This window comes from Ostrinia nubilalis, chromosome 26 (assembly GCF_963855985.1).
Source record: "Ostrinia nubilalis chromosome 26, ilOstNubi1.1, whole genome shotgun sequence".
Classification (NCBI taxonomy): Eukaryota; Metazoa; Arthropoda; class Insecta; order Lepidoptera; family Crambidae; genus Ostrinia; species Ostrinia nubilalis.
Window position 1 is genome coordinate 1,514,477 of NC_087113.1, and position 10,976 is coordinate 1,525,452.

Below are 10,976 nucleotides of genomic sequence, written 5' to 3' on the forward strand. Positions count from 1 at the left end.
TGCTACTGACAACGCCACTCTTGTGGCGGAGTTTTGGGCTGACACTGTGTAGGTTTGTTGTCGACACGACAAGAAGAAGAAGAAAGAATCGAATATATCCGAATAGTTTGTCACATCACTAGTAACTGCTAAGAAACTAGCGCTTGTTCCCGAATGAAATTCCTGAATGTAGACCGGCACCGTATAGCTCGCTCGAAATAATTAAACTTATTTACTCCTTGACTGTTTGGCTAGGAATTCTGAAATTAGAGTAAATATTAAATTAAAGTTATATTACACCATCAATACATATAATCAGCAGGTTATTTTGCTGTTCAGTATTTAAAGAGACGGACAGAGCTTTTTTTAGAAACGAAAAACCCAGTAAATGAAACATGTCGTTTCATTTATAATTATTCATTCAAATATTATTTACTAGCTTTCCGCCCACGGCTTCGCCCGCGTGGAATTTTGTCTGTCACAGAAAAACATTGTCGCGCGCGTCCCTGTTTCAAAAACCGGGATAAAAACTATCCTATGTCCTTTCCCGGGACTCAAACCATCTCTATGCCAAATTTCATTAAAATCTGTTTAATGGTTTAGGCGTGAAAGCAAGACAGACAGACAAACAGACAGAGTTACTTTCGCATTTATAATATTATTTTAGTAGGTATAGAATATAGATTTGTTATATTTTTTTTAGATTTAGTTTCATCAAGGAAATTGACATTATGACTGACTATTGATTTAAACATATAAGGAAATTAAGAGTTTGTAACAAAAAACATAGATGCAGGTCGCTACCAACCAGGCGATATGGAAATCATTGGGGAAGGCCTATGTTCAGCAGTGGACGTCCTGTGGCTGAAATGATGATTAACAAAAAAAATATAAATAAAGATAAGCTAGTAAGTACATAAAGTGTCGTCTTATTTAAACTGCCACAGCCAGCATGTACTTATTTTGTAATACAATACTTATCTAAGACAGCAGTGAGACAGACAATGGTGAGTGAGTTTGTTGCGGCGCTTCTTCTCGGCACTTGCCAAATGTTGATCTCGAAGCGCTGGTAGGGTAAAAAGATTATTTATTTATTTATTTATTTATTTATTTATTTATTTATTTATTTATTTATTTATTTATTTATTTATTTATTTATTTATTTATTTATTTATTTATTTATTTATTTATTTATTTATTTATTTATTTATTTATTTATTTATTTATTTATTTATTTATTTATTTATTTATTTATTTATTTATTTATTTATTTATTTATTTATTTATTTATTTATTTATTTATTTATTTATTTATTTATTTATTTATTTATTTATTTATTTATTTATTTATTTATTTATTTATTTATTTATTTATTTATTTATTTATTTATTTATTTATTTATTTATTTATTTATTTATTTATTTATTTATTTATTTATTTATTTATTTATTTATTTATTTATTTATTTATTTATTTATTTATTTATTTATTTATTTATTTATTTATTTATTTATTTATTTATTTATTTATTTATTTATTTATTTATTTATTTATTTATTTATTTATTTATTTATTTATTTATTTATTTATTTATTTATTTATTTATTTATTTATTTATTTATTTATTTATTTATTTATTTATTTATTTATTTATTTATTTATTTATTTATTTATTTATTTATTTATTTATTTATTTATTTATTTATTTATTTATTTATTTATTTATTTATTTATTTATTTATTTATTTATTTATTTATTTATTTATTTATTTATTTATTTATTTATTTATTTATTTATTTATTTATTTATTTATTTATTTATTTATTTATTTATTTATTTATTTATTTATTTATTTATTTATTTATTTATTTATTTATTTATTTATTATGAGACATGTAGGTAGAGGCTCCTTAAGAGCGTTGTCACATTTTTCATGCAGAAATCGAGAATTTGGCAGATTTCGAAATGATTTTAGTCATATAATTTATTGTTATAGCTTCTTTTGACTTATATCATCGTAATTATCATACGTTTTTACGGAATGTCTATTGACAAAATCTCGTTCAAATTGGATTTTTGCCTACGAAAACAGCGAATTTCTAAAGCCCGATTTCCAGGTAACTCGCGAAGGCACAACTTTGAACTAATATTACAACAAATTTATTTCTAAGTAAGAAGATAGAATGTATTCATTAGAATAAGCATACCCTGAAGAAGAAAGTGTATTGAGAAAATTTTGATGTTTAATTCAATAAAATGCATTTTTATCATGTCTAAGATAGTCAAAATTCGAGAAAATTACTGCAAGAAAACAGGTCACATCTCATAATCTAAAAGTCATTTGGCAACATAAACTACTTTATACTTAAGAAGAAACATAGTACTATTATTGTGTGAAAAAGAAAAAATATCTATCTTCAATCTTCAAATGAAAAATTAATTTGAAAATACTATAAAATCGGGTGCATCAAATGGCATAAATCAGTCGTGCTTTGGCACTCGTAGACGCCGGGTCTATGTCAGTTGACTGCCCACTGACGTATATGCGTCACGCGTGATTTTTTCGTAAATTGTAGTATGATTGAGTACTTTTGATCCGCAAGTATTTTTAATTTATTTGTTTACGTAAATCGGACTTGTAATTTCTTTCTTTTCAAACTTTTTATTATTTTACTTACAGAATATGGGTAGAATAGACAAAAGATATTATTATGGTATCTGTTTGGTCAGGAAAAAATAAATGACTAATAAAAATTTTAACAGGGTGTCAAAACATTAGTCTATGCTATTGTGTTTCTACCAACATAAAATATACTCTTCCTTACTAATAAAAGTTGTATAGCGTCTGTATGGTCACACAATGCTTCGTCATGTTTTTCCGAAAGTTCAATTACTGACGACTGAATGAAAGAAATTGGTGCGTAACTATTCATCTGATATTAAACGTTTAGTAATAAAGGGGTAGGTCAGGTAAATGGCAAATCCACCAGCGGTCGCTCGATGACACTTAGACAAATAGTTTTATAAAACGTCAACTAAGTTGGTTAGGTATTTGTATTGTAGATACTTATACAAATGAACGTATAAAATGAGTTTATTTTTAAAAGTATAGGTAGGTACAGGGTGGAAACGATAAGTGATTTCACTTGATTTTTAATTATACAAGATATCGAGAAACTGTTTACTGTTCCTGTAAGTGCTTCATGAGCTCTTTAAAACAATAACAATAAATAGGTCAAAGAATAAACTGGATCTATGCGAAAATTCAATGTTTCCGAATTTCATACTAAATGTATGCCGCCAGCCATACCTACCATATTAGAAGTGTTAATTTTCTAAATTAAATTTTTAATTGAGTAATATATAATAATCAAACAACAAACTCGTAAATTGCATTCTTATACAAATTATTTACGGAAAACATGATTTTAGGTTTAACTTGCTACAATATCATCAAGAGATACTAATTAATAAATACTAAATAAACAGATAAAGCGGACGGCATTAAGGCACTCAGGATTCTCAGAAACAATTGATTTCGTGTTTGTTTGTAACTGTATTAAATGTATGAAAGCTGGAAATATAGGTTTTTTGAATAGATTCAGTTCGTTCTTAAACATATTATTGATGCCGTTTGCTAGGTCTCATGAAGCACTTTTTCAGTAAGTAACCATTTGTTCGACATCTTGTATACCTACTATAAGAAATATTCGAGTGAGATCACTTATCGATTATTTTTGTCATCCTTATTTGTATTAAATTTAATTAAAATACACTAAGGCTGAGATGCACCACCTAACTTTGACCCTAACTGACAATAACCGGTGTTTTATGTTAGACAGATTTTTGACATCCAAAATTTTGATGTAAATGTTAAAGTAAGACGGTGCAACACGGCCTAACAAATGTATCGTAGACAGTACTTTTTATTTTCTTCATAAATCTTTCTTTTCTTTGTAAAGCTATCTACAAGCTTTTATTTTCTTTGACATCTGGAGTTGTAAAATCTTGCAACTTAAAATTTACTTACTTCCCGTTTTCCCATTGAGCTGAAATTTTGCATGTCTACACAGGCATGCAAAATTTCGTTACATTTCGCACTAAATAATTTAATTTACACGTGTTTTCATGCGATGGCCAAGTCAATATATTTATGTAAAACGTTAATGATTTCCTGGACTGGACTTGGTATTACATGGATCTCACAACTTTTTACCGTAGAACAACTGAGTAGTGAGACTTGGTTTTTTGAAAAGTATTGTTTTTGATGGGTTTGTATAACAGAACGCATGTGTACCTACCTAATGGGATAACTGTTTAAAAACACGATTAGATAAATTTTGCTCTATGGATAAAAATCTTAAAGTTACCTCTGATTTTTTAGCATTATACGACCGTGGTTTATAATAATAAATTCTATAAAATCACAATGATATCAGTATTTACCTCTTTGATTTCCTGACTTGTTTAGATTTACAAAAACTAAATATTTATTATTAACTTTTAGATAATAATGTGAATGGCGCTTACGATGTTTAGTTACGAGCTCTTTGATGGACACAGATATTCCATTATTAAAAAATGGCACGCTCGTTTTCATACATTTCATCCTATTTATTTAACCTATCCATATTTGTGTGCGGAAACGTCACAAAATCAGAATAAATTTTAATTTTTCCATCCCGCACCATAAAAACTAAAAAGTCAAAAGTAAAATTTAAATAGTAAATATTTTTCATAAACAAGCTTTTGATGCTGTAAAAAGAATAAAATAAAACATAAATTCTTTCAAACCCATCAACTTATTACTTTACTCAATTTAAAGATTAAAAACTTGTCGCGGGATTTACTAGTGTAAAAAATACATTAATTACGTAACTTGATTTTGCTAAAAGTCTGATCTGAGAAAAAATCAAATAGGTAAATTATACATTATTTCTTTATTATTATGTATGATGTACTGTCTTAGGTACGATACAACTACGGATTAAGATCGTTTAGTCGACGCAGCGTTGAAATTGTACAGATAAATGCAGTTTGCGCACTCACTACGCGACGTCAAGCAATAAAAACCTAAAATTCGAACGCCAACTTTTTGCTACAACGCTCTTAAGAGCAAAATATTTGACGATTTGTAAGCACTATACAGAGTATCCCAGAATGGGTGAATCAAACTGCTAGGGGACGTAGCTCTACTAATGTACTGTCCCTAAAAATATGAAAAAAATAAAATAAAGCGCATAAGGACACAAAATTTTTTTTTTTGAAAACGTGAAAATACTTCAGCTTTGCCTAAGTATCTGACTATAATTGCTGCGTTTGGAGTTTATTTGTACTTTTTTCTTACTAATATTAATTGTACATGATCGCTTCGTCTATCTGTAAACAAACTTTTGAAAATAATGACTAGATTTCGAGTTTAGAGCACTTTATTTAAAAAAAATCCGAACTCAAAATTTTTTTTTTCACATTTTTTAGGGAGGTTAGTACATTAGTAGAGCTACCTCCCCTAGCAGTTTGATTCACCCATTCTGGCACACCCTGTATAATAGTCTATACAAATAAAGAAATTTTGACAAAATCGGTTACCTTAAAAATCAGTAATCTACAGAAGTTTTGACTTCAGCAGATATTTTGACTTCCATCGGGTATCGAACCAGGAAACCCGTTTGAAACCAGCGATAATATAACAATCCATTATTGCCCACAAAGGCTTCCTCGCTTCACGGTGCTGCCATCTACAACTGCCAATAAATCAATCAAAGCCTGTGATTGTGGACTTCCTTATAACTAAGCTTTATTGATAGCTAGGGTTGCCACTAAGTTCCTAAATATTTCGAATGGAATTAAGTACTTAAAAACTTTTTGTTGACATTTTTAGGGTTCTGCACTCAAAGGATAAAAACGGGACCCAATTACTAAAACTTCTGTCTGTCTGTAGCTAGGCTCTATCTCGTGAACTGTGAACTAGACTGTTGAAATTTTGACGGATGATCTATAATTTCTGTTTTTTTTTCTTTTTTAAAATAAATATAACTTGTAATTTATATTGCAAAAATTACTAATCGTCCCGTTAGCTTCTAGTGGTAATGCTTGTGTTTCGAATGGGCTCACAACAACCACAACAGTCGAGCGGCGGTAGGATTCGAACCCGCGTTCCTCGGATCTAAGTCGGCCAGTTCGACCCCTTCACCGTTCTGTTATCGTGGTTGCTGCTTTGACAAAAAATACTAAAAACAGCATAAAATAAATAGTTAATTGAAGCCCCCCTTATAATAACAAAAACATCGTACGGAACCCGTCGAGCGCCAGTCCACTCCAGAACCTTCTTGCCCCATCGGTCGTCAGTTTTGCGAACTACACTCGTCATCAAATAAATCGCACCTCCCGCGACAAGTACTTATCAAACGTATGCATCCCCACTTCCCACCAATATTGGCACCATTTGAAAGCCTAGTTCTAAACTTCATTTCATTAAAGGAAAGGGGTTTACCCCAAAAATGTGTCTTTACAAGGATCCAGAATCACTTTTTTAAAAAATAGGTAGTTACGCTATAGCCATTTTTTATGACTATAAAACTGTTAAGTTGGGATTAATCGCTATCCATCTGTTAAAGAGGACACGTGAGATCATTATTTGGTTTTATAACCATAAAAATTGGTCTAATTGATCCCAGAGGTGAGCCCAAAGTGAGGTCTATTTTCAAGTCACATTTATAGTATTATGTTAATCATTTATTTAGAAATTAAATGTATTTTTCTTTAAGGATATTTATTGGGCTTTCAAATAACACCAATACAGGGTGTTAGGTAAATGGGTATATAAGCTGACACTAGCCCATGTTAACATGGTCATATAAATGGTATGGTGAAGTCAGAAAATTGATATCTTCATTTTAATTTTCATACAAATCGGATTTTATAAAATTTATTTTGTATGAAAATTAAAAAAAATAAAATGATGATATCAAATTTCTGACTTCACCATACCATTTAATATATGACCATGTTAACATGGGCTAGTGTCGGCTCATATACCCATTTACCTAACACCCTGTATTGTTGGGGTACGATGATTGTGTCAGAAGAAAACTCAGATCATAGAAGGGAATAGATGTGAAACGGGGGCGTGGCGCGTGTCTCCGCGATATGCCCAGAAACGAACATCGCCCGCGACGCCAGGTTAGTCGCGATTCAGTCGTACTGAGGAAATGTTCTCCGATATTGTTGGATAATGCGTCGTAACGTGCAATAACATAAGTGAAACGAAGAACTACAGGAACAATGAAGTCATTTACCACATGTAAGTATTGCAAATCCATTGGTATTTTGCTTATAAATAAAAAAAAACTAAACATTTTTACGAACGAATTCAGTGCCGTGACATTTACTGCGATATCGAAATTAGTGGTGATAAAAATTCAAACACGTTGTACATTGACGATTTAGTTAGCAACCACTTTATGTCATGCGTAACTACTGCGCAATGTATTTTATTTCTTCCGATATCCACTGACGCGTGAAAATACACAGTACGGCCGCATGTGCCGGTCGTAACATAGTGCAGGGCTCGTGTTCTAATACGGTTTCCTATTATCGATAAATAGAAGTAAATTATTATTTTCTATTTTCTAATTTTGAATGAAAAAATCATGAGTTGCTAGCGATTTTTAAGTTTTTACAAAAACAATAACAATAGTATTTATTTATTTATTTTATTTTACAATTTTTTGGAGAACTTACAGCTAAGTGTTACATTAAGTAATGTTTATAATTAAAGTAAGGCCAATTAAAAGTTCCCACCTATAGTGATAGTAGAAGGGATTAGTAACTGTCAACTATGTAATTACTATAAGAGCTAGTTGAAAGCCTAATATAGGCATTATTTTTGATAAACATAGGCGGTACGAATTTCGCCATAATTAAAAAGTTAATGCGCGATAGTAGTTAATAATAATTACAGTGATCCTGTTATTATTATTAAAGTAAATAATAACACAAGTAAACACGATTTTTGAGTCCGAGTTCTGTAGTGCTGATTTTGATTAATTTTGTCTAACTAAACTAGGAAAAAATACTTTTATCTAATAAAGTTTGCTTTTGAAGCAACTAGAACGAAATTTCAAATTTTAAGAAAATCGAATAATAAAATTGTAATTCAATCAAATGCGAAAACAAGAGATATAACTTTAATTTATGTGTTAATCACTTTTATTTACAAAGAACAATAAAGATAAACGTCAAAATACTTAAAATGAAACAGAAAGAAGCTTTAAAAATGAAGATTTTTTTTGTTTTTCTTCTGTTTATACAGTGTGAGTCACGTTAAAGTGTACATATGAAAATAGATGAAACTAGACCTATTTTTATCGACAAAAAAGAGGTCATAAATTTTTTGAGATTTTTTTTTAATTTTTTATAGAATTTTTTTTCTTCCGATTACTTATTGTAAAGAAAACGTAATAACTTTTAAACTAAGCGGTATATTCTGATAAAATAAAAACAGTAATAATGCTAAATAACAGGCGATACTAAAAAAATACATAAAATACACAAAAAATGCCAACAAATAATAAAAAATGATACTTTTTGAAAAAAATCTGCTTAAAAATTCGTGTTTTTTTGGTTATTTGATAAATTTCTCCAAAAAATGCCCCTATAACAGGTGGTTTTTATTACTTTGTATTATTCTCTATCGTATTACCTTCGTAAAACCAAAAATCGCATGTCTCTATCCCTATCACAACGTTTGCGATGATCGTTTGAAGTAAGCCTCTCCGGGCGCGCCATTCAACGCTTCGTTAAGAACGAAACTGAAAATGGCTCTAGATTTGTAATTTTGATTAAGACAAGTTAGATTTCAAATAAAAACAAAAGATTTCGAAGTAAAATAAGCATTTTAGTTAAAATTAAAATTGTCTCTACCTGTAGCGGAGAATAATGTTGTGGCAGGCCTTTGTTCAAACGATCACAGCAAATGTTGTGATAGGGATAGAGACTTGCGATTTTTGGTTTCACAAAGATAATACGATAGAGAATAATACAAAGTAATAAAAACCACCTGTTATAGGGGCATTTTTTGGAGAAATTTATCAAATAACCAAAAAAACACGAATTTTTAAGCAGATTTTTTTCAAAAAGTATAATTTTTTATTATTTGTTGGCATTTTTTGTGTATTTTATGATTTTTTTTAGTATCGCCTGTTATTTAGCATCATTACTGTTTTTATTTTATCAGCATATACCGCTTAGTTTAAAAGTTATTACGTTTTCTTTACAATAAGTAATTGGAAGAAAAAAAATTCTATAAAAAATTAAAAAAAAATCTCAAAAAATTTTTGACCTCTTTTTTGTCGATAAAAATAGGTCTAGTTTCATCTATTTTCATATGTACACTTTAACGTGACTCACACTGTATAGGAACTTTCACGTATTAGACTCCAAATGTCACCCATCATGTTTTCATTAGGTATATTGTCCTTGATAATGTTGTTCAAAATTCATCACATCTTGATGAAACCGTTCTCCTTGCTCTTCTGAATATGCCCCTAAGGCCCAGAACAGACGGTGAAACGCAACTGCAACGAAACTGAAACTGCTAGTTACTTTTGAGTTGCATCTAAGTTTCTGCCATAGCGTCCGTAGAGAGACCACACATGACGCGACCAGTTTGAAACTTTCAGTTTCATTCATCAGGAAGTTGCAGTTTCATTGCAGTTGCGTTTCACCGTCTGTTCTGGGCCTAAGTTATCTTTAAACTCTTCTAAGTGAGCATCTAGCATATGTACTTTAAGGGACATTCTGCAACCCATGAGTTTGAAACTAATAAGCATATTAGAAATTAGATCTTTATAGTTTGCAGCTTTTTTATAGCCAAGAAATCCATGGATTACTGCTTTAAGACTGAGCCACGATTGTTTTTCGTGGGCGTTCAGTTACTCTGAGAATTTTTCACTGGCCATTATTTTTTTAATTTATGGATCGACGAAAATACCAGCTTTAACTTTTTCATTGTAAAATGCACAAAAGCAAACTTTATTTGCTATGCATAGAGCCTCTGGGTACTTTTAGATGTAGACAATCAGAAAATATCAATTAAATAACAAACTCAAAAAAAAAGTTTTTTTTGTTGACTTGTGTAATATATTACCAATATTGTAAATACTGGTAAAAATCGCAAGTACCTACTTAACCCATGACTTTTCATACAAACTTTGTCAGTCTATAACTTCTATACTCCATCGATAACGACATTGAGCTTTGGTTGGGGTAAATTAATATAAGGTAACTTCATTTAGTCCCAATAATTGATTCTGAGTTTTTCGTCCATACAAAATGGAACTGACTCCTTTATGCAAAAATCGTTAAAGAACATAATAATAACGTATAATAATAAAAAGGTTTTCATACAAGCATTTTTTAAACCAATTTCGAGCCTTGCCCCCAGGATTTAAAGTATCGATATCTTATCGACTCCATTTTATCTTTCTTCTCTCTAATTGCTTTTTTCAAAGTGTGCGTCACGTCACGCGGCCGTTGATTGGCCATAAGGCACGCCTTCTGGCCAATCACAGCACTTTTAAGCCGGTTGCACATGTTGTCGTAGACTCTCAGTCGCTTTGTTTTTACACAGTTGAATGTGTGTGTGGGAGCTGTGGTGGGGGAAATGTGGGGACACTGGTTCTCGTTGTAGTTACGCACGACTTCATATCTATTCTCTTTCTATGATCTGAGGAAGAAAATCTTTAAAGTTCGCGTCGCGGAAGGTGCGGTTTATTTGATGTTGAGTGTATATTATTATGCTCTTCGATTGTAAGCAAGAATTATCATCTTTAGGTCATTTAGTATCCACTAAACAAGAGCAATTAAGACCCCTCCAATTAACCAGAGGCAAAGGAAGGATTCGGCAGCCCTATAGTTTTGATAAAACAATAAATTCAAACGAAAATGAACTCAATAGCAAATGAAAGAACTTTAACATTCATTTGATCAGTA